The sequence below is a fragment of the Rhipicephalus microplus genome, chromosome X, assembly GCF_043290135.1.
Source record: "Rhipicephalus microplus isolate Deutch F79 chromosome X, USDA_Rmic, whole genome shotgun sequence".
Lineage (NCBI taxonomy): Eukaryota > Metazoa > Arthropoda > Arachnida > Ixodida > Ixodidae > Rhipicephalus > Rhipicephalus microplus.
The window spans coordinates 412,432,516-412,456,656 of NC_134710.1; positions in this window are offsets into that span (position 1 = coordinate 412,432,516).

Sequence of the window (24,141 nt, forward strand, 5' to 3'; positions counted from 1 at the left end):
TCTTTCATCATAGTCAACATGGGTTTCGCTCAGGGTTATCCTGCGACACACAACTTGCTTCATTCTACAATGACATCAGTTCTAGCGTTGACCTAAATATACCCACCGATGCCCTCTTTTTAGACTTTGAAAAAGCATTTGACACAGTTCCGCATCAATGGCTACTCCTCAAGCTTTCTTGCTTAAATATTAATACATCGACGTTCAACTGGATTCGTAGTTTTCTGACTAATCGGCAACAATTTGTGAACGCTAATAACCATTCATCTAACCCTCTTCTCGTAATTTCTGGCGTCTCACAGGGCACAGTACTCGGACCCCTACTTTTCTTAATTTATATAAATGACCTTCCAGCTAACATTTCATCAAATATTCGCCTGTTTGCAGATGATTGCGTCGTGTACCGTCAAATAAAAAACCCTACCAATATTGCTATACTTCAAAATGACCTTAACCTTATTGAATTCTGGTAAAACGACTGGCTAATGTCTTTAATAATAATAATAATACTTTATTCATCAAGTGTGAACATGGAAAAGTGCATGGGTACAGATTCACTGGGAGGTCCCAAGGTAAGAACCGCAGGCGGGACCTCCCACGGAAAAAAAGGTAATCATCAAGCAACACTAAAATACATTGTCAGCAAATAAACACAGCATAAACACAGCATAAAAAAGAGAAAGATGGAAAAAAGTGTGGATATGAATACCACAACAAAAAAAGACATGATAATACGATTACAATTCAATCAAACAGAAGGGCCTAACAAGAAAGTCTTTAGTTTGGATTTAAAAACGCAAAGTGATTTAGAAGATTTAATATCAGAGGTAAGTGAATTCCAGAGCGAAATGGTCGAGAATAGAATCATTTGTTTGCCGTAGTTAGTGTGTATACACGGAAGTAAGAGATTATGGCGTAAATAAGACATCGCTAATATCATTTCACCGTAAGCAACATTACCAGCAAGCGACCTACACCATTTCGGGCTCTACAATCTTAACAGCAGAATCCTATAAATACCTCGGCGTAAGATTCTCAAGCAACCTCACCTGGTCCACTCACGTTAACAACGTAGCATCCTCCGCTAATCGTGCGCTGGGTTTTCTTCGTAGGAATTTAAAACTTGCTCCCTCATCAGTGAAGTTGTTAGCTTACGCCACATTTGTTCGCCCTAAATTGGAGTACGCATGCACGGTTTGGGACCCTCATCAATCTAATCTATCTAACCTTCTCGAATCTGTACAGAATGGCGCAGCCCGGTTCATCTACTCCGTGTATTCTTATCATTCCAGCGTTTCCGAACTTAAAACTCGTGGCCACCTCAACAACCTAGAATCACGTCGTCATATATCTCGGCTCTGTCTTCTTCATAAATTTTATCACGCTCCTTTCAACGTTCCAGCCATCTTGCCTGCTCATCGATTATCCAGCCGTACAAACCATCCCCGAGCCGTTTATCCACCGCCAGCACAAACTACTGCCCACCTTCGCTCCTTTTTTGTTGCAACCGCCCGGGACTGGAACAACTCGCCTGCCTTCGCCATGCACCACTCCGACCTACATGTATTCAAGACCGCGCTTGAATCGTTAATATGTCGCTAATTATGCCCATTCCTCAAGTAATTCCCCGACTGGGGCCTTTGAGGTATACTGAATAAATAAATAACATTTTAGTATTAAACTGGATACTGAGAGCTACGCGGCATTTTCGATAGGAGTAGACAACCTCATCCCAGCATCAGTAGAGTTCACTTGCCGAAGCCGTCACGGGAATGAGGCTTGCCTGCGAAAGCGACTGGTCACGCGAAGGTGATCTACGCCTAGTTGCACGTCACTGTCGTGTGCATTTTCGCGGTTATGGGGACTGGGCTTGCATACCGAAAAGTAATGGCCGGCGTCAACATGAGGGTTGCAAAAAAGATGATATAACGATGAACCTCATAAAGTCATTTTGACGTCACCGTGGCATCACAATGTGACTTCAAATGATGGCGCCATCAGATGTCGTCATCACATGGTCATAGATGGGCCGATCTGGGGGGCACCCAATACGTCATAGAGTGTATACTATATTTCCAGGTAATCGTTTTTACACGGTGCTATTTTGGGGGGCAGTGTAAAATATAGGATAATAAATAAAGCTGTGTACAATAAGGTAGGGTAATTTTCACGATGGCGTAGGGTATTTTCTGAAAATTAGTTTGCAACACTGGTCCGCAACTAGACGACCTTGCTGCCAAGTCCAGCCCAGGTCCCTATCAAACTCGCACAAACTGCATAGTAGGCGGCACCTCTATTTTCGACACAGTCTCCAGGTGTGCAAGGCACGCATTCAGTGCATCGCGGAGACGTGTCGAGAGCCGTAAATTGCTTGCACAGCCCTACCCGAAAGCTTCTTTTATAGACGATTGTTGGACGTGTCTACGACAAATACTTTCCTTCTTGCAGTACTTGAAAGAACCCTGGTGCAAGTCAAGCAACTATTTCACGACATGCTAGCACGTAGTGCTGTTTATAGCAAAACTCGAAATTATCACACGCTGAAGAGTGCACAAAACATCATTCGAATGGCGCGGTGAAGACGTGAATTTTGAGAAAAACCAACCCAGACAATCATCATCATCATCATCATCATCATTTACTTTACCCTTAAGGGCCTCTCTCGGGGCATTACATAAGGAGGGGGGGGGAACAATCCAAGTACAAATTTCAATGAAAATGCAGTTCATGGTTACAGTTTTAGAATTACTAAAACATACAGGTAGCAACAAAAACAAAAAGAAAACAGAGCATGTCAAACGAAATATTCAACAATCAATTCGCGGTCAAAAATATACAGGCGGCAGAGAACAAACAACAAAGAAAGACAAACAGCGATTAGGAGTCAAGGGTAGCTAGTAATAAATCTCTAAATTTAACAGCAACTTGTTCGCTGACAATAGCATCCGTCAAACCGTTCCACTCATAGATAGCCGTAGGAAGAAGTGATTTATCAAAAGCGTTAGTAGAAACAAACAGACGTTGGATACTCGGGGAATTAAATAGGCGACGAGATGTTCGGACAGGCGGAAGTAAAAGTGAACCATGTAGGTGAGGAAAGCTGTAGTAAAGTTTGTGAAAAAGGCAGAGACGTGAAGTTTTGCGTCGAGCTGACAAAACAGGGAGACCGAGGGATGATTTGATTTGACTGATGTTTGCTCGTTTGTCGTAATTTGCGGAGATGAATCTGGCGGCACGATTTTGGACGGATTCAAGAATGTTAATTAGGTATATCTGATGAAGGCTCCAAATTGCAGATGCGTATTCCATTTCAGTACGAACAAAAGTTTCAAAGGCCAATTTGCGAAGGCTTGCAGGTGATATTGAAAATGATCTCTTAAGATAGCCAAGAGTTTTTGAGGCATCGGCAGCTAGTTTGGTAATATGCTCGGTCCAGGTTAGTCTGCTTGTAATTACAACGCCCAGGTATCGGTAAGAATCTACTTGGGATAACACTGTTGAGTTTAAAGAATACGGATGGATGACGTTAGTGTGTTTTCGTGAGACAGGCATGAAGTTACATTTGGAAGTATTCGGCCTCATCATCCACTGAGCGAACCAGTTATCAATGATGTGTAAATCTTGCTGTAGTATTAGCTAATCTTCGGGAGTTGATATGCGACGGCAGATGACGTAATCGTCAGCAAAAAGCCGAACCGTTGATGAAATGCCGGAAGGAAGGTCATTTACGTAAATTAAAAAGAGGAGCGGGCCGAGAACCGAGCCCTGAGGGACGCCAGAGATTACTGGAGTAGTATCAAAATGGGCAGCACCGATAACAGTAAATTGCGACCGGTGAGTTAGGAAGCACTTAATCCATGATAAGGTCAGGGGATCGAGGGAAAGTGAAGAAAGTTTGTTGATTAGTCGTTGGTGAGGGACGAGATCGAAGGTGTTTGAAAAGTCGACAAAAATAACATCAGTCTGAAATGACGAATCAAGGTTGAGATGAAGAACAGTCGTAAATTCAAAAAGTTGAGTTTCGCATGAGAGCCCTGAACGAAAACCACGCTGCTTACGAAAAAAGAAAGAGTGATAATCGAGGTGACGAGCAACATGTGAATATATTATATGTCCCATAAGTTTGCAAGCGATGCACGTTAGTAAAATGGGGCGATAGTTAGATGGGTCAGATCGCTTGCCAGACTTGAAAACTGGTACAACCTTCCCAAGTTTCCAATCATCTGGGATGAAACCTTCAGAAATGGACTGTTTAAAAATTATCTTCAAAAATTTACTAGAAATGCTATTAGTAGCCTTTAAAACTTTGGCAGGAATATTGTCAGGTCCGGGAGAGCTGGATATTTTTAATTTCTTTATCAGACTGCTGATGCCTTCGGAGGTAATGTCAATGGGCGGCATTTGTGAAAAATTAGATCTCGGCATGACTGGAATGCTATGAAGTGGTTCAGAAGTGAAGACTGAAGTGAAGTAAGTATTCATAACGTCCGCCCGCTGTGGGAGAGGAACGTGAGAACCATCGGAGTTGGTTAAGGATATATTGTGCGTGTTATTTTTAGGGTTGAGAAGTTTCCAAAACTTCTTTGGATTAGTTCGGGCAATGTTAAGCAAGTCATTATGAAAAAAAATTTTTTGGAGCGCTTCAGCAAGTGAGTGTATTCACGAAGGCATGCGAAATATCTGTTCCATTTTGATATTGACTCAAAGTTTTTAGCAGCGCGAAAAAGACGTTTTTTCTTTTGAGATAGTTTCTTTAAGAGATTAGAATACCAGGGTCGCTGAGCATCGCCTGGAACACAAATAAGGGGGACGTGGTTATCGATAAGGGTTAATAATTTCCGCTTGAACAATAACCAGTTTTGGTCAACTGTTCGGGTAGAAGCAGACAGGGTGAAGGAGACAAAAAATTTATTAAGTTCAGAGTTAATCGTCGAGAAGTTGGCGTTGTTGAAGTCACGTATTAATTTTTTCGAAGGTCTTCGCGAAGGTAAGGCAATGAAAAATGAAAACAATACAACATTATGGTCACTCAGACCGGGAATGCATGACGCTGACTGAATTAAATCTGGGTTAGAGACAAGAACAAGATCAAGAGTGGTTGTGCCACGAGTTGGCATTGTGACTGATTGCAATAAGTTAAAAAGGAGACACAGTTCGAGGAAATCTCTGGATTGTCGTGAACTAGCACACAAGTTGTCTCAGTCAATATCAGGGTAATTAAAGTCCCCGCATAGCAAGAAGTTTGCGTGAGGAAACCGGGATGTCAGATCAAAAAGAACATTTTGAAGGTCATCTGTGAAAGAGTGGTCGCAGTCGGGTGCGCGGTAACAGGCTATAAGAATGTTTTTGCACGTGGGAAGGATTATTTCAACGCAAAGAATTTCAAAATTCGTACTGATTGTCACAGTTTGGGAGGGTAGGCTGTCTTTCACGAAAACTAAAATACCACCCCCTCTGCGTCTGTTCCTATCAAGTCTGTGAGACGGGGAATGGGTGTGGCTGTGACGTAATTCATTGTCGTGAATATCAAGGGTTAGCCATGACTCAGTTAGGATTGCGATGTCGGTGCTGGTGTCCTCAAGGAGAGTTTGCACAGCTTCCTTTCTGGGCATATAGCTACGGATATTCGTAAGCAGGATAGATGTAGTTTGATAAACTGGAGGAGCGATTCCAGTTGGGATGGACTCGAAAGGAGGGGAGGACGGAACCCTGGAAGCACACAGTGAACGCTATGCTTTCAGTTCTATAACTCTGTCCGATTCAGCATCATAAACGAAAGGCTTTTTGTCAACGATAAGCTTGTCGAAACGGATTTTGAAGGACACGAATTTGCTCTCCTGCGCATACAAGAAAAGCGTCTTCCTTGCCAATCTTACACGCGCTGAATAATCCTCGCGTACAGAAAATAACGAGTCCTTCAGTTTCGGGCCAGCGGAAAGTATTCTAGCCTTATCCTTAAATCTGGACAGGGTGACTATAATCGGGCGGTTTTTATTGGCTTGAAAGCGGCCTAGTCTGTGTGCTCTTTCAATATCTATGGAAGTAATTGGAACTTCAAGTTTTTCGGTGCAAAACGAGATTATACGCGATTCTGATTCGGCCCATGTTTCGTTAATGACGTCGGGTATTTCAAAAAATAGCAGGTTGCACCGGCGGAGGCGATTCTCTGAGTCATCGCATTTTTCGGCTAGCGTTTTAATGCTGGAAGAAAGGTTAGATAGGGTATTACCATTCTCGGTAGTGGGATCAGTGGCACGGGCTGCGTTAATTTGCTCAAGAGCGTCAACACGGGAGGAGAGGCGATCGACCAAGCCTTCCATGTTTGATTGTGTTGCTCGGATAAGGGCCAATTCAGAGAGCACTGTGTCTTGCGATTTTTCAACGCGAGCGATGGCTTCAGCAATACTTTCAAGTGTGGGGGAAGGACGAGGGTTAGATTCAATGTCTCCCGCGAGCATGAGCAGAAAGCAAACTAGATGGGCATTCACGGCGAAAGAACACAATGATTGACACAATAATCTACGCCACCTACGCCAGCAATCAAGGATGTCAGGGGGGCACGACACCGCAAGTAGAAAGGAATCACTTGATCGAAAGGAATTAGCGTGTTGCAAGTAGTCAAAGTGAAGCCACTGGCAGACATCCATTATGATGACGATACGATGTCAACGAATCCTCCACGTAATCATCTCCAAAGCATCGTCATTGAGTACTTACACCGTGATTGCATAGCTGAACGCACCATACTAATGTCCACGTCGCAGGGTGCTACATGCCGCGCTTGGCATTTGTACGTTCTTTGCCCTCGAAGGCAGACAAGTTCTATGTAATAGACGCCATTCATACTTCAATAAACACAAAACAAGTGCATGCCAAGCTATCGAGTGAAGTCCAGACTAAAAGCTTGAAATTCTTTGCCAATAATCTAACAAATCGTCCAACTCGGCGCAACAGTGACTACGGTGCTACGCTGCTCACCCAAAAGTGCCAGGTGCGGTCCCGTCCCAGGCAATGCTTTTCGATGTAGGCGAAACACTAGAGGCCGGCGTACTGAGCAATGTTGGTGCATGTTAAAGAACACCAGATGGTGGAAATTTCTAGTGCCCTCCACTATGGCATGTCTCATAATGATATGGTGCTGTTGGGACTTGGGACATGAAACACCAAACAATATTATTACCCTGTGATGATAGAGCGAGAATAAACAATTTTATCTAATTATTAGGTTTCGTCTTCACGGTGGTCTAGACCTTTGATGAATTCTGACTACATGTCATGATAATCATTTCTTAGTAAAGCAAAGACACTTTGATAATGCTGTCTGTCAGATCTCATAAGGAGTGACTTTATTATATGTGAATCTGGCACTTGTAGCCAAGGCAATAAACACCAATGATGAAGAAGTGCGCGTACCATGGAAAAGGTTAGGCTTATGAGCCATGACACCTGTCTCATTCATAAGGTCACGTAAGTAATTAAGAAGTTTAGATCGATCTTATACATCGTGCGGACCAATCCTATGAGAAGCACTCAGTGATCTTAGCGACTATGCCACATTCTATATGAAAAATATTGTTTGGAAATCCAAAGGCACTTTGACATTTTTATCTATCTATCTATCTATCTATCTATCTATCTATCTATCTATCTATCTATCTATCTATCTATCTATCTATCTATCTATCTATCTATCTATCTGTCTATCTGTCTGTCTGTCTGTCTGTCTGTCTGTCTGTCTGTCTATCTATCTATCTATCTATCTATCTATCTATCTATCTATCTATCTATCTATCTATCTATCTATCTATCTATCTATCTATCTATCTATCTATCTATCTATCTATCTATCTATCTACCTGTCTGTCTGTCTGTCTGTCTGTCTGTCTGTCTGTCTGTCTGTCTGTCTGTCTGTCTGTCTGTCTGTCTGTCTGTCTGTCTGTCTGTCTGTCTGTCTGTCTGACCGACCGACCGACCGACCGACCGACCGACCGACCGACCGACCGACCGACCGACCGACCGACCGACCGACCGACCGACCGACCGACCCACCGTCTGTCTGTCTGTCTGTCTGTCTGTCTGTCTGTCTGTCTGTCCGTCCGTCCGTAAGCCACCAATGATCAATGTCTGGCTCGTCTCTACGACATGATTTATAGTTAATATTCACCTCCCTGGAGCCCTTTGCTCTCGCAGCCTACGTCTCGGCATATTCGCACAGCACGTGAGTAATGCGGCAAAGGCGCTACTTTGTACTTTCGATCGCCATGTTTAGGGTCATGTACACTGTGTGTGCCTCAGCGGGATGCTAAAGTTGAGCCAATTTTGGCATCTGCCACCTGTTATCATGTTTGATTGCACTGTATTTGTGTGCAGTCATCGCACAAAATTGAAGGGTGACAAGTCTGAAAGCAGAAAAGTAGTTAAATTTCATTCCTTGCCGAACGTTTTTTTTTTTGCGGTTATGTAGCCGTACACTGGAGGTTGTGGCGAAACGTCGTGGTGAGTGATTCAGCCATCTTCGCCAGGTTGATTTTAACAAGGTTGTGGAAGTGGTCCACTGGCTAAAAGAAACTCTGTGAAGTTCGGATTCTGGCAGATTTAAGTGATTCAGATGCAAACGAAACAAAAAATACAGAAATCACAATAACACAGCAAAATACAGTCAGTGCCAACGCTCTGGCAGAGTCGTGAGAGCGTTGACATACAACACAGCAGAGTACTCAACGTTGAACTATTCATATTAATGCATGCGCGGTACACTGTGAGCTTGAATGAGAGGCACACTCTTTTGTTTTCCTCGCTAAAGTGACCTGGCTCAGTACACTTGTGTGAAAGAGCAGCTAGTTTGTAACCTTGGTCTAGTAAATATTTTAACGCTCCAGGTACTTTTCATTTGATTGATCAAAGCTGTGGGTAAGCCAACCACGACAAAATTTTTGTCTCATGTGCATTTTACCCAATCAAATCTACCCTGTGCAATAACCTTTCCATGTAAAACGTTGTAAGTGCTGTTGAGCCCACCGCTTCAACGAGATTTGTAAAACATCGCCCTATTTTCAAATTAATGGGTAAACTAGACTTTAGCGCTCACGTATAGAATAAAACTTCAGATTATCTTACTATGTCGCGCACAGCGACATAGTAACCATGATTTTCCGACGAAGGTTCGTGGACAAACCCACCATGCATACCAATATTTCTTGGCTTTGAGTCGTTTGTACGTTACAAAACTGGTTGTATATGCGCCAAGCAGTTCTTTGTTCTTTTGAGTTTCACTTTCAAAACAAGTACAGTGTCAAATGCGGCCTCCACGCTCGTCAGAACGAGTGGCCCGACGCGCACTGCAGAGAGCCACATTTTCCGTGTATCGCTGTTTAGCATCGGCGTCCAATTTCACGGCGTACATGCTCAAGTGAGCCGAGCACGCATCGCCCGTGGCTGAAGCAGGCTCAGAAATAGTAAGTCTGGTACCTTCTGCAAACAAATAAAATAAAAGCATCGTGTCGCAGTAAATTGTGTGCACCTGTTGGAACTGCCGCACTGTACTGCCGGTACGCCGCCGGCCACCGGCACGGTGGCCTTCAAAATAGTGGCCACGTGGCTGACAGCACAGCTGGCGCACTTTCCGTGGCCGCGCCCCCTCAGTTGACGTCACGTAAACACAACCTATAGACGAATTCCACCAAACTTACGTCACAAAAATGCGGTGGAGCTGTCTTGGTAGGCAAAGGGCGCTCTGCCCACCGCAGTTTCTGCTGGGCTTTCAACGGTGCATGTGGTGTTCTCAGTCAAGCAACGAAGAAAAAAACAGTATGCCGACGTCGCGGTTGGATGGGAGTCACGTCTCACAACTTAGTTTTGTTTGTTGGCGCACATCGCAGCCCTCAGTGCTTATGGCTTTCACAACGCTTATTTATTCATTTAAACATACTGCCAATCCCTCAAAGGATTCTCGCAGGAAGGGCATAGACACTGTACATGTCAGAGATTTTCAAGAAATGTGGGGTTAAATAGTCGGTGGAGTGTAGTACGCATTATACATACTTCATTGAATAAGTAAGAACAAGGAACGCATACATTTGACAAAAATAACATACAACGTCATTTTTTTTTGGCGTGCATCGCAGCCCTTAGCGCTTATAGCGGAAGTTACGTGCGGACGTCGCTATAATTTTAGCCATAATGTCGACATCGGCCTACCTGTGTTTACGAACAGGGAATGGATCTAGCTACTTAGTGTGGTCGACAATGTATCTTTTCCTTCGATAATAATATTAGTGACAGAATAGAGTGCATGGCTCTAGTAAAACATCAGTTATAAAATTTAGCTATAGTAACCAGTAATTTAAAGCATTATCACATGTCGCGTACAATGATGTTTGCTGGGGAAGCGCGGCTTCGCACACGGAAGGTGTCGCGGCGGATAGGTGTCGTTTCGATCTGCGTCGACTACCACGTACGATTCACGGGAACACATCGCCCTAGTTTTCAGAATGGTATAAATTGATTGATATGTTGCGTTTACCGTCACAAAACCACCATATGTTTATAAGAGACGCCGTAGTGGATGGCGTAGTGGGACATTTCGACCACGTGGGGTTGTTTAACGTGCACCCAAATATGAGCACACAGGCTTACAGAATGGTATCAAGTGGCCGAAGCGAACGATGTTCGACATTGGTTTTATTAACTTCGCATGACCTTTCTGAAAAGTATCTATGAGCTTTGCTGCCACAACAGAAGTACTGTTCACAACAACTGTGGTTTGTGCAACCTGCTACTTTCATAGAATCAATACCGGACAATTATTTATAACAAACTTGTTTCAATAATTAAAAATTCACCCTCACATATTTTTCTCTCCCTAATTCTCGCTTTCACTGCACGTGCTTTTCTGTACGGGGTAGAATGAATGATCTGATGTGATGCGAGAATACTGCAACACCTGCACGCATCGCTTGCTCGACTATCATTACTTACAATTACCGTATCTTGTTTTCAGAGACTCTGCCGGTCTCTGGAACCAAGCAAATTGTCTAGCAGTAGTTCAACACATCACGGCTGCTATCAGAAGGAGAGACGTCCGAATAAACAACGCAGAAGAACAGCATAAGGACGAAATCGTTCTCGCCGCCGTTGTGCTGTAGGCAGCTAGAAAAACCCTGCCTACCTGGTGTCAACATTGATTGATTTGTGGGGTTTACCGCCCCAAAACCACTACATGATTATGAGAGACGCTGTTGTGGAGGTCTCCGGAAATTTCGACCACCTGGGGTTCTTTACCGTGAACCCAAGTCTGAGCACACAGGCCTACAACATTTCCGCCTGCATCGGAAATGCAGCCGCCACAGCCGGGATTCGATCCCGCGACTTGCGGGTCAGCAGCCGAGTACCTCAGTCACTAGACCACCGCGGCGGGGCGCCTGGTGTGAAAAAAAGTCGCCAATTCTTTTGTGTATATACCCAAAAAGCCCCAACGCAGTACACAAAATCTTTTTCGTGCAAGGGCTCAGCTTTATCTAACATGCCTTATCAGACTTTCCGCTCAATAGCGAGAGGCAGATGCAAGCCATCACGCTTTGTCTCCGTAAACATGAATTCATAAAACGTAATCACTGCGGTCTTCTATACAAACTACCGGGATTTTTTTTGGGGGGGGAGGGGGAGTTACCAGAGTGCCTCTTCACGCTGGGCATCGTGGCGCCATGCGCACGTGCTCTGTCGAAATAACCGCACGTTGGCTCGCTAAAAATGCTTTACTTTTCACGGTATATTACAAACACAACAACGCTTGCAAGGCATGAAAAGCCACGTCTTCACAGCCAGATTTACTTGAGTCGTCGAACACTTGGCGAAGCCTTTTTCACGCGTGTCGTTTTTTACGTCACAGAAATATTCAGACAGATGGGGTGCATCGTTCGAATGAAGTGGCTACACGGCATTGCGAGAATCGGAGGAAACAAATGGCATTCAATATACGGCTGTTTCAAATGCCACAGCTTTATTTGGACGATAACTTCAATATACTTCAAAAACAAGAGCCACAACTTTCTGAAAGTTATCCGCAGCGCATGTCTTTTCTAGGCAGCCGCTATATCGCCAGTCAAAGCACGTTTGGGCTCGCCAACCCGGCTGGCGGGCTGCTGCAGGCGAAGCTAATGGGTATATAAGAAATGAGCGAAACAGTGTCGGTTTCATTCTAAAAAAACAGGGACAGAGAAAAAGTATTCCTTCACAGTGAACTGACGGAATGCGTGCTTTTATTGGGATTTTACAAAGACAAATCGCTAAGGCATCGATAGCAACAAGCGCACAACGTAGGCGCACATCTTCACGCAATAGTAGCTTGTGTACAACAAGCGATTAAAAAAAAACTCGGCAGATCCCACGTACCTGGAAATCGACGTTATGCAAAGCATGCGGAGGTAAGGTGACCATGTTGCAATTTTTTTATTGAGCGACACGTCATGAAATCACGCAAGATATATGCACAAATTTGCACGACCAGACATATGTAGAAGAGTTACAGATGTTTACATACAACCAGTTGTTTCCACTTGCGCAACGATGCCAACTGGAACATGCGTATTAGCAACACCAGAAGCTGGTGTGAAGCGCTAATGTTCGCGGGGATGCTGACCCTGGACACTGCTACATAAATCAGCTTAAGCGCATGGCAGATAAGCTAAATTGATGTTAACCCAACGTGATGGCTGCATCAAAGGAGTACATATGCAATGTTTTTAAAATTGGGTAGGCCGCACTGCATCCACTATTAACGTTTCACAAAGATTGATGTTTATATGAAAAGTAGTTTCGAGATCTGGCGTAGCTCTGTGGTAAAATGACGCAGAATGCTTGGGTATGATTCCAGCTGGGACCCTTACATTTCTTATTTGAATTCGTTGTGTAGACGCTACCGATGTCGGGTATTTCTTAATGCTCGCGCGTTGAAATTGCTCATGTGTGTTCTCGTCGTTCCTGGGTAGTTAAGAAGTGTCAATCACCTGTGGCACATTCCGGCTTAACAGCAGCACATACCCGCCCGTGGGTATGTGCCACTGTCTGGCCAGAAGTGTTTGATGACGTACGCGACGAGATTGTGACATTTTATATGATGTCTTGATCAGCGCGTCATATTCCTCAAACCATCTTACCCTCCCATGCTAATTTTGGTTCATGCCAAGTGAAGGGCGTGACCACGAGAGCACCCAAACGTAAGCGGATTGATAGATAGATAGATAGATAGATAGATAGATAGATAGATAGATAGATAGATAGATAGATAGATAGACACGCTTAAAGTCAGCAAAGTTCGCTAAGGAATGCGTCGCACTTAGGACAACGTATTTGGTCCTATCTAGAATGAACTAGTTAAATACCCATGTACACAGCATGCAGATGAACGTGTATTGCACCCGGTGCACTGGTGATCACGGGTAAACGCCATCAGAATCAAATTTCTAAACAGTGATTGGCGTCCTTCTGCGGCTAGTGTAAGATAGTCAATCACATCAGGCTTGATCACGATCAAAAGTGCTCGTGCGACAGCGCTTCAGGTTATTACTCTCAAAATGCTGAAATGGCATAACTTATGCTGCACAAACACGGATGGTTCATGGGTTGCCGCTCCTCGCGCTTGATTTTTACCTGCCACACGAGTCGCCTTTCGAATATTTCGGAAACCTGAACATCCTATAGTCGTTTAGCGAGTAGTTTGTGCACTGTGGCTCCTGACACCCGGGACTTTTGTCAGAGAAAACGCCGTGCACGTGTCTCACTCAACCAGCCAGGACGAGACGGGAGCCGAATGGCGGCCGCCGATCGTAAGGCAGCACTCACTCCTACAAAGTTATACCCCTGTCACACGGCCATCACTAAACTCCATTGAATGCCGTCAACGTAAATCTTCCCTAGGAGGTTCGACGGAGAAGGAGTTGTGGTAGTGTCACACGGCAATGACAAGGTTGTAAAAGTCGCCGTGAGGGGGCTCAGCTGGCGCTGTTTGATTTTCGGGAAAGTATTCTCATTTCATGTCTATGGATTTTTTTGTAAATCCTCGTTATGTGGTTTTTACAAAAAGCACTATTAAGTAGGTGTGCGACTAACAAACCGTTAAAAATAATTTCAAATAAAAACGCATTTGCTAAATGTAGCGATGCTGCTAGTGACGCTGGCCACATTGTGCTTTTAGTTGTTTTGTGTCCCGTGAACACAAAGAAAGGTGCCCGTGTGCATGCCCGGTGCGAAAAGTCTTGTGCTTCCTTGCCTCGTAAGCACAAATTTTGTGTTCTTCAGCCGTGAGTGACACAGCGGACGACGTGAGGAAGTGGTACGATATTGCGCTGGCAATGACGTTGATCGGCTCCATGGATATTGAGATTGAGGCTGCTAGAGCCCATGTGCGTGCTATAAGGCACCGTCTCGTCGCGAACAGCCTGGCGCTGAATGCGGTGGCGTTGTCATCGAGGCGTGCGTCAAGGCGAGTTTGGGCATATCCACGGTTCTCTCGCTGGTTTGAAGACACGCTCCCAAACCTAGGCGGGCAGAACTTCCGGCAGTCATTCAGAGTTCCACGTACTACGTTCAAATATCTTGTAGACGTATGTACGCCAGTAATGCAACGACAGACTACAAACATGCGGGAAGCGGTGTCTGTGCAAAAAAGGGTCGCTGTTGCTCTCTAGAAGCTGTGTTCCTCTGCTGAAGATAGAACAGTCGCCAATTTGTTTGACCTGGGCAGGTCGACGGTGAACACGATATATAGGGAATTTTGTGACATCGTCGTGGAAGCCCTAGAAGATCAGTGGGTCAGGATGCTTGCAGCTGATGAAATGACCCACCACATACGTGAATTTTATGCTGTCACTGGCTTCCCTCAGGCAGTTGGAGCACTGGATGGCTGTCATTTCTCTGTCTCGCCTCCCAAAGAAAATGCCCTCGACTACTACAAATACAAGGGCTGGTAAGTGTGCACAACTTACATCAAAGTTGAAAGCTGGGCTGCTTGATACATTATTGTATACGAAAACTTGGTGAACACACAATGAACACCAAAATATCAGCCCATGCGTATAAACAGATAAACTCTTAAGTGAATAAAATATGAATTTGTTATTGAAAGCGACACTTGATAAAAAATCATATCAAATGTATGATGCCTGTTTTGGATAAGCTTTAGTATGCACTAAACAATATTTGAGATGTTAATCATCATCTATATTACGGTGTCTCATTCCAGCACACAGCTCAAGAACAGTTTTGTTCTAGCATGGCCACACATACATGCCACATCTCGCCTCATAATGCATGTGTACATGGCATCGGCATGTTTCTATTACAATTGTATACAATGTGACTGTGAAGTTGTTTGTGCACTGTCATCTCCTTATTGTGATGGTAATATACTTGCAGGTACAGTATGATCCTACTGGCTTTGGTGGACCACAAATATCGCTTTCGATACATCAACGTCGGTTCCTCAGGCAGGTGCCATGACGCCCATGTCTACCACAGTTCAAGCTTGACAAGCATTGTGACAGGACCAACATTTCGGAGTCCTACAATTTCTGTCAACAGTTCTTTTGTGCTACCATTATTATTATGTGACCAAGCATTCCCGCTGACGCCCAATTTGATTAAGCCTTTCCCTGGTTCAAGTAAAACCTCTGCCGAAAAAGAATTCAATTACCAGCTGTCAAGGTCTAGGCGTTGTGGAGAATGCCTTTGGAAGACTGAAGGCCCGCTTTAGATTTGTCATGAAGCGTATGAAGTGCGATGTCACGAATGTTGCTGTTATAATAAGAGTATGCGGTGTGCTGAACAACATTTGTGAACACTTCAATGACAGTGTATCCCAGCAATGGATAAATGAGGCAGACATGCAGAACGCACTGTACGAGCAACCACATCACACCACAGCCATGCAAGTTGGATGTGGCAGAGATGTTAGGGATGCACTCGTGCAATATTTTCAGCAGCACAGAGACAGCTAGATATAAGTTGAATTGGGTATGAAACAAAAAAAAATTATTTGCTCTAAAAAGAGACCAAGAAGCTTCCGCTTAAAGCTCAGTAGGTTTACCAGTCTGCTTTGAAGGTGTCATTGAGCCTGCTGTATTGCTTTGTTTTTAAAAACGTCCCGTGAGCTTCTTGGGATGTGCCTTGGAGTCGATATTGCTATCATTTGTGTGTGCACGAGCAGTTTCCTTTTTTAAGTATCCATGTTGAATCTTTGTTGTGTAATCCCCTTTCCCCACCTAGTACCACACCTATGTATGTTTTCTTTTTATTTTTGAAGTTTGTAAAAAATTTCCAAGTGTGCATATTTCACACTTTCTTTTCTTAAATTTGCACATTTTTATCTCCATGGTTTTGTTCCCTTTTTGGACCTTGTAAAGTATGTTCACCGGGTCTGAAAAGCAAACGTTCGCTGTCATCTTTTGAAATTGGGAAGGACTGGAGATAATATTTTGAAAAGTTATGGCTTGTCGTAAATTGGGTATCATGTTTACTTTGGACTTTATGTAATTAATGTGTCTGTAATAATAAAAGCATATTGTGCCCTTAATAATTGTCTGCAGTTAAACCAGTGAAGCACATCAGTATGTATACTACTCAAACAATAGGGGCATGGAAGAAACAAATGCTTATTGAAGTAATTAGAGAAACTTATTTATTGAAATATTTCGAAAACAGACCCACAAGTTTTTTCTGTGTTGCCACCTGCCGTTCACGCAGACCCTGCTCAATTTGCGTGGCAGTCTCCAGTGCTGCAATAAGCTTCGCTTGCTGTTCGAGCAGCGTACTTTGAAATTTTGCATTGGCGGACATCCGCTTTCTCTTTTGTGCTCGACGCTTCCCATGTGGCTGGCTCGTGCTGGTGCTAGGCTGGGGTTCCTGCTGGAGGTCCGAGGCACTGCTGCAGGCATCTGTCACGGAGCAACCTTCAGTAGCCCCGTCTTCATCTGAGGACAGATTTGACCCAGTCTCTATGCCCCGAATAATCTGAAAGACAAAAATCTATTAGTGCGTGCCACAACATCAAGCTGCTTTCAGCCTAATGTGGCATTTATGATGTTGCACATTCTTGAAGTATTGCAAGAATGAAGCATGCAAAAACATAAACAAATCATATCGATTAGCCTCAGAAGGACGTACTCCAAGCTTTAGTTGCGACAAAAAGCTTGTTCTTTGGGGGCACATTAGTGCAATAGTTTCATCCCATGCTGCTTTTTTATTGTTTCCATTGCTTGTAGATATCAAATGCCCTTGAGTGAAGTCTATAATCACAATTGACATTAGAATTTAGAGCTTAATTTGGAGTGTCGCATTCTTAGGTTGCATTCTGCAATCACCAATTGGTCGTGGCACCGAAAATTTTTAGTTGTTATCCTAATGGCATTACCTTATACAAATGATTTACATACCTCATCGACATTTCTCCTTGGTGAAGGGCAACTCTCTTGCACGAGAGAGCGGTCGTTTATGGGCAGTGTGCCCAGAAACCTGTGCAGTTCGATGAAAAACGGCCAGGCACTAGGTGCAGATCCGGTAGTTTTCTCCCGGGCTTTTTTCCTGATAACACAATTTACCATTAGAAAAGCAGTGATGTAATGTATAACCACATTCTCTCTGGACTTGCTATATAACTTTCGGTTAAATTCCTAGCAGGTGAGTGCGCTGCATTATACATTCGTGTCAAGCTCCATGTCACGGTTAGCAACGTTTGTTTCTTATTTTGTTGTGTAGACGCGCAAGCGTGTGCTGTTGCATCATGCCAAAAATGAAAACGGTGAACAATGTATGCAAGGCAACCGCAAGCTATTTTTGATGTTTCAGAATGAAGACCTAAATAAAGACTAGCAGCTCGTGCACGCAATTTTACTCAATCATGTAGCTCATTTCGTAGGTTGCTTACCAATGCTCACAAATACTGAGAGTCCTAAAAGATAAGATAAGATGCGTACGCAGGTAATCAGTTGAATACTTCGATGTTCATGGTGACCCAAATGCACGTTTTTTATAGCCAGGTAACGCGCACGAGCTGCCTCATTCCTATAACAAAGCCTAACAATTGCTCATTCCAGATAAACAAACTTGAACGTTGAGTTTACACGCAGAAATAACGCAACGGCAGAATATCTACACAGAATTAGCCCCTCAAAATAACTCCTTGTAACGAAATGTGCTTCGTGCAATAGCACCAACTGGAAGTGCAAACAAAAACTTACATGGGTTTGCACATGACTACACACCAGCTGTTAGGAACACGCGTGCTTTTCTGCGGTATGCATTCAACAGTCTGCGAACTCACCTGTACTTCTGCGTGAGGTTGTCAATTTTGTTTTGCACTTGTCGGCGCGTCCTCAAAATACCCATCTTTGCAAGAGCGGTGACAATGGCGTCATACACTCTCGCGTTATGTTTTTCTCCTCGGAGCTCAGGAAGGTGGTCCTCCCAGATTCTAATCAACACCCAAGTGTCATTTTCCCTCCATGTTACTCTTGAATTTGGTGGGGTTCCATTAATCGTTTCTGCAGCCGTCGAGGCAGGTGGTGATGTTCCAGCGTTGTCAGTCATTTCTTTTAAACATCAACACGGCGACGACCACAACCACACACGTGCACGAAATATTTTTCAATGGCGCCGGCACGTGCGACTCCCGAGGCACGGTGTGTAGGGCATCGGTTTTGAGAGTAAGTGAACTCTGGCGGGCGTAGATATATGTAAACAAACACGCGTTTTGAACGAGTACTGCAACGAAAGAACTTTCAATATTGCCAAAATGTATTATTCTTTCACTGTGGCCATTTTGTGCTCGAAATTTTTCTCTGACCTCTAGGCTGCTGGGAACGAGAGTACCTCGTTTCGCTGCGAAGGGAGATCGTTGAACGTCCTTCGCGAAATGCTCCGTTCACCTTCGTTTGCGTAAGGGTGGCCGTGTGACACCAACCGCATCTTCGTTCTCGTAGAGACGAGGGAGTTAAACGGTCATTACGGGTGGCCGTGTGACAGGGGTATTAGACTACACCCACAAGGGGGCGCGAGCGTCTAGGAACCGTTAAAATCTTTAGAGAGAGAAAAGACTTTATTGAACACAATGAGGCCAGTCATTTGATCTCGGAGGCTTTAGGCGGCGGCTCGTAGTCCCTGGACTCGGGCGGCATCCTCAGCCTGAATTGGTCCTGAATTGGTCCTGAATATTTTTCCAGAGTTGGTCCTGAATATTTTTTTTTGTGTGTCGAAGTACCACAAGAAAGAAATGTAATCTTTAAAACAAATGTAGTGGCAACCGCAGCCCTCCCGCTCAGCCTCCTCTCTTCGCAGCTGCAGCAGTACCCCTACAGCGTCCAGCAAGAAACTACGGACTCAGGCACACCCTCTCCCAGAACACAAGGGAGAGAAAGCCTGTGCAGCGCCTCCTCGCCGGTGTAGTCGTGGAAGCATAATAAAACATGAGACGTAAAAGCAAAATAAAACACGTTTCGTGGAAGCAAAATAAAACACTTGACGGAGGACAGACTAGATTGCACTACCCAGGTGATCAAGCACTGGGGAGGGAAGGAGCCTGCACAGGCTCCTTGTGTCCACGGGCTTCTCCTCCTAGGGGAGAGAGGGGTGTGATTTTTAGATGAAAAGAAGAGAAAAGTGAGCCCCGTAACTGTCTCTCCGGGAGAGGACACCTCAACAATAGCTCACAAGGGGGGGGGGTAAGGAAGGATTAAAAGGTATAGAGAGAGGGGGAAGGAGAGAGCGTGGCGCAGGGACAGCTACATGTCCTGAAGTAAGGAGAAGATAGGAAAGATGGACATGGTCGCACAAGTACGAGGACGGGGCACCACTCAGCGAGAGCTCTTGTCGGCGTCAGAAGATGGCGTAGGGCGAGCCAAGTCGGCCAGAGGTAAGTGTGGTCGCAAGCGGCGTCATATCCTGGTATCCATTGAAATGCAATCAAGTGGTTCGTTTTTCTCGCTTTTGCGTGTTCTTTTAAGGTCTAACATAACAGGGATGCGCTTAGAAAGAGTTTTGTGGGACTTTACAGCGACGCTAGAGCAGCACGTGAATCGTTAAAATAACCCATTTTTGTGCCTATATTTCGCGCCGCTAAGTCCATCCCCGTAATATGGCCATTTTATACTCTCCATGGCTCGTTGAAAAAACATTTGCGACGGGGGAGAGGGGGAGGCACTCGCCTAGTGTGCCACCCCTGGCTACGCCCCTGTGTCACGAGTACCAGACTTTTCCGAAGAATGACGAAAAATCGCTTAGCGAAGGCGTCATATAATTTATAGCACAGTGGGTGCCACGCAAATGTGATTGCAGTACTTGCCCCAATATCGTTTCAAATAGGATCTAAAAAGGCTGCTCTTTCAGCTTTCGCTGTAAACGCTCTCCGCGTTCTGCGCAGGCCAGGCGGTTTTTTTTTATTTGTTCGGGAGAGCTGCTTGCAACCTTCACATATATATAACGGAGCGCTTACTATACTACGAATCGTTTGCACTTTTGCGAGACACAGCCGCATGCGTACAGCTTTTTTCGTCGTAGAGTTCACACAGTATAAATGATTGCCACACCTTTTTTTTTGTTTCTCTAAACAGCATATGCCTTTTTTTCGCATTTTAGCTCAGTAGAAAGTTCGGCAAAACATTTCTTACTCACGACGTGTAAATGCGCGGAAAGGGCGATGACACAGGATAGACATTACAGAAGACTAGAAACAAGCAAATGAAACACATTATATATATATATATATATATATATATATATATATATATATATACTCCTGACTATTCAAACAAAGCGCCTAACCAAAAATACATGACGTCACTTCCGTGCGGCGCAGCAGCCATTTCTGTGTTGGGGGTGGCTCGTGCGCCGCGCAGAGCAGCAGTATCTGCCCATTTTTTGGTGTATTGAATACTCGAATAATTGCGCTTTTAAATTTAGTACACTGCCACAAATAGTGGTTTCAAAATATTTTGTTTTAAATATTATCGCATAGATTCACGGCATAATCCAACGACTGGAACCACCTTTCCTCGGACATGGTTTCCATGTCAAATCATGACTTGCTTTCTTCTACAATAGAGGAGTACTTACGTGATGACGCGTGAAGTGTATATTGTACATTTATATTATTGTATATATACTCTGTTTCCCCCATGTTTCTGATGGTACTTACACATACAATCACTGTATTGCCTAACATCAAATTTACATGTCTTCTAATCTTTATTTTGATGTTACTATGTTTGCTCTTGTTTATAGTTTATTATTTTTTGTACCCCACTCCCCTCTATAAAGCCTTGTGCGATTGACGGTAAAATAAGTGAAATGAAATAAGTTTGTCTTCAGCATCTCATTTGAGATTATCGCCACTGATATTGCTAATGTTGCTCACATTACCTTAGACACCGCCATTGCCATACGCATCAAACTGCCATTGCCATACGCATCTAACTGGTAGGTGTTCTGTGCCTGCACCGTCTGTTTTGTTTTGAGAGGTCCGTTGCATGACCCGTTGTAACTTTCTGAATTCCTTCAGGTAGCTGATACCCGGAGATGGACGTCTGCAAACCCACTCAGGACGACTTAATTCGTGCTGAACAAAAGCTACAAGCAAGGCTAGATCGGCTCGGCGTCGTCAGTGATTCAGGTGGGACAAAAAGCTTGGTCAACGAAGTTGTGGACAAGGTAAGCGATGTCGTCGATGTGGTCGCCTCCTCCCAAGATGACACGATGTCGACAGAGTCCGAAGCTGATCCTCTTTTCTCTTACTTGGACGCCGAAAAGAAGTTGTGCCCATGGAAGCGTATCGATTTCGCCGCGCTTCGACGGAGACTGAGAGCCTGCCCCGGAAACGGTGACAGCGCTTCGCCTCCGATAGAAGAATATTCGAAATCGATCCAACGAATCAAATCTGTTGTTTTGGGGAAAGCTTCCGTGTATAAGGGACGCAGCGAAAGACAATATTGCGCCATGCTCGTGAGCGAATTCACTGACGTGTACATGGACGCCAAGTTGTGGACTGCATCGTTAAGCGACGCGCGTTACGCGAAGCGCCCCATATTGTTGCACCGTGCACTGCTCAAAGCAGTGCGTGTCGCACTTTTTCGCCTCGTAGTGAAACAAGTGCGCGACGGCCTGGAAAAAAACAAGGAGACAAGACTTCCGAAAGAGCTGGCGCGTTGCGCCACTCTCGCGCTGAAGATTGACGTGGATGGGGCTCGCAACTGCCTGCATGCCCAGGACTCGCTAGCCGAGCGTGAGAAAATAGCCAAGCGCGTGAGGACGCTGCCGGCGCAAGGAAAACGGCTTCGCCGCGTCCGCGAGAACGCGGAGCAGAGCGAACGCCTTCTCGCCAACGTGACTCCAGAGGTATCAGCCTTGCGCGACTCGCTCGCTTCGAGAGTGCGACTGTGCGAGTCTGTGGTAGCGAAGGCCATCGACGCCCGGGCGCGCCAAGAAAACGCCACCGACACAGCTCTCATTACAACCCCGGTGTGCTCAGACAACGTTCTGGTGGCAACCGGCGTCTCCCGGCTATGCTCCGAACTTGTCACCTCCATGGCCGCGAAAGTCGACTAGCTCGATGAAATGGCGCTTTTGAGGCAGCGCGTGAATGAGCTCGTCAACAGGCTCGAAGAAGACATGATCGCCCGTTGTCAGGGCAGCGTGCGAAAGTGGTTCAATGACATATGCGCCGATATGTTTGAGAAGCAAAATAAAAACTTGTTATTGAAGCGCGCATTGCTCATTGAATTCCACGAGAACCCGCTACGCTTCGTTGCTCGAATGAAAATCGCTACGCTGCTTAAACAGCGCGGCGCCTTACCTCTTATCACGCGAAAAGAAGACGACGCGCAGCATCCCTGAATGCTTTTGTGCTGGAAGACAAGTACTGTTGACTTCTGGAAGCGCGCATGATTGCGTTCACGTTATGACAATAAACTTTTCTGCCGAAAGCTTTTAAATCAGCTTCTTTGGTTCAAGAGAACGCTGCGCCAATGTCTCAAGTTCCACTTTCAATTGATATGTGGGGTTTAACGTCCCAAAACCACCATATGATTATGAAAGACGCCGTAGTGGAGAGCTCCGGAAATTTCGATCACCTGGGGTTCTTTAACGTGCACCCAAGTCTGAGCACACGGGCCTACAACGTTTCCGCCTCCAACGGAAATGCAGCCGCAGCCAAGTTCCACTTTCAAACTTCCGGCCTAAATCACATATGTTAACGTCACCGGTTGCAATGCGGTTCCTAGTATTTCATTCATATTGGCTTCACGACAATTTACGCAACTTAGAATGTCAAGTGACAATGTACTTCGATTTCATTCATTAGGAAATACGTAGGCCTGAATTGACTCGTCAAAATTTATGGTGTCATGGCGACAGGTGCAGGGAATTCACCATTGGGGCTCCACCAGCATTTTCTTCCTGTTTTGCGCATTTACATTTTTACATAGCGTCTTCTCGCAGCAATCGGATGTTTTTAGTTGGCTCTTCACGCTGAACCAGAAAAGGCCACTCCGGCTTGATGATTGTGATCATCCTGCATTGCTGGCACTCGCCCACTTAGGGGGATCGGCCAAGAACCTCGCGGCAGGACCTTGAAGTTAGTTGGTTATGTATTTAATAGCACCCAATGTAGTTTCAATATAACACTAAAGCAAATTGTAAATATTGTATGAAAACGCTACACGAGCTAGCAGCCAGGCAATCAGATAGTCTCGAAGTTAGAGGTAATAAAACAATAAACCAACAAGGTAACCTTTTTTTGTTTGTTTGCATTATGTACGCACACACAGCAGAGCACAGATCCGTGTGGCTATAACCTAATGTAATCGCTACAAAAGATAAAATTACTCCCACGTTTATTTCTAAACCTAGCTACTTAGTTAGGTCGACAATTTATCTTTTCCTTCGATAATAATATCGGCGACAGAATAGAGTGCATGGCTCTAGTAAAACATCAGTTATAAAATTTAGCAATAGTAACCAGTAACTTCAAGCATTCTCACTTGTCGCGTGCAATTATGTTGAATAAGTATGAATGAGTATGAATGTTGAATGAGTATGATTACTTCATTGAATAACTATGAACAAGGAACGCATACATTTAACAAAAGCAAAATACAACGT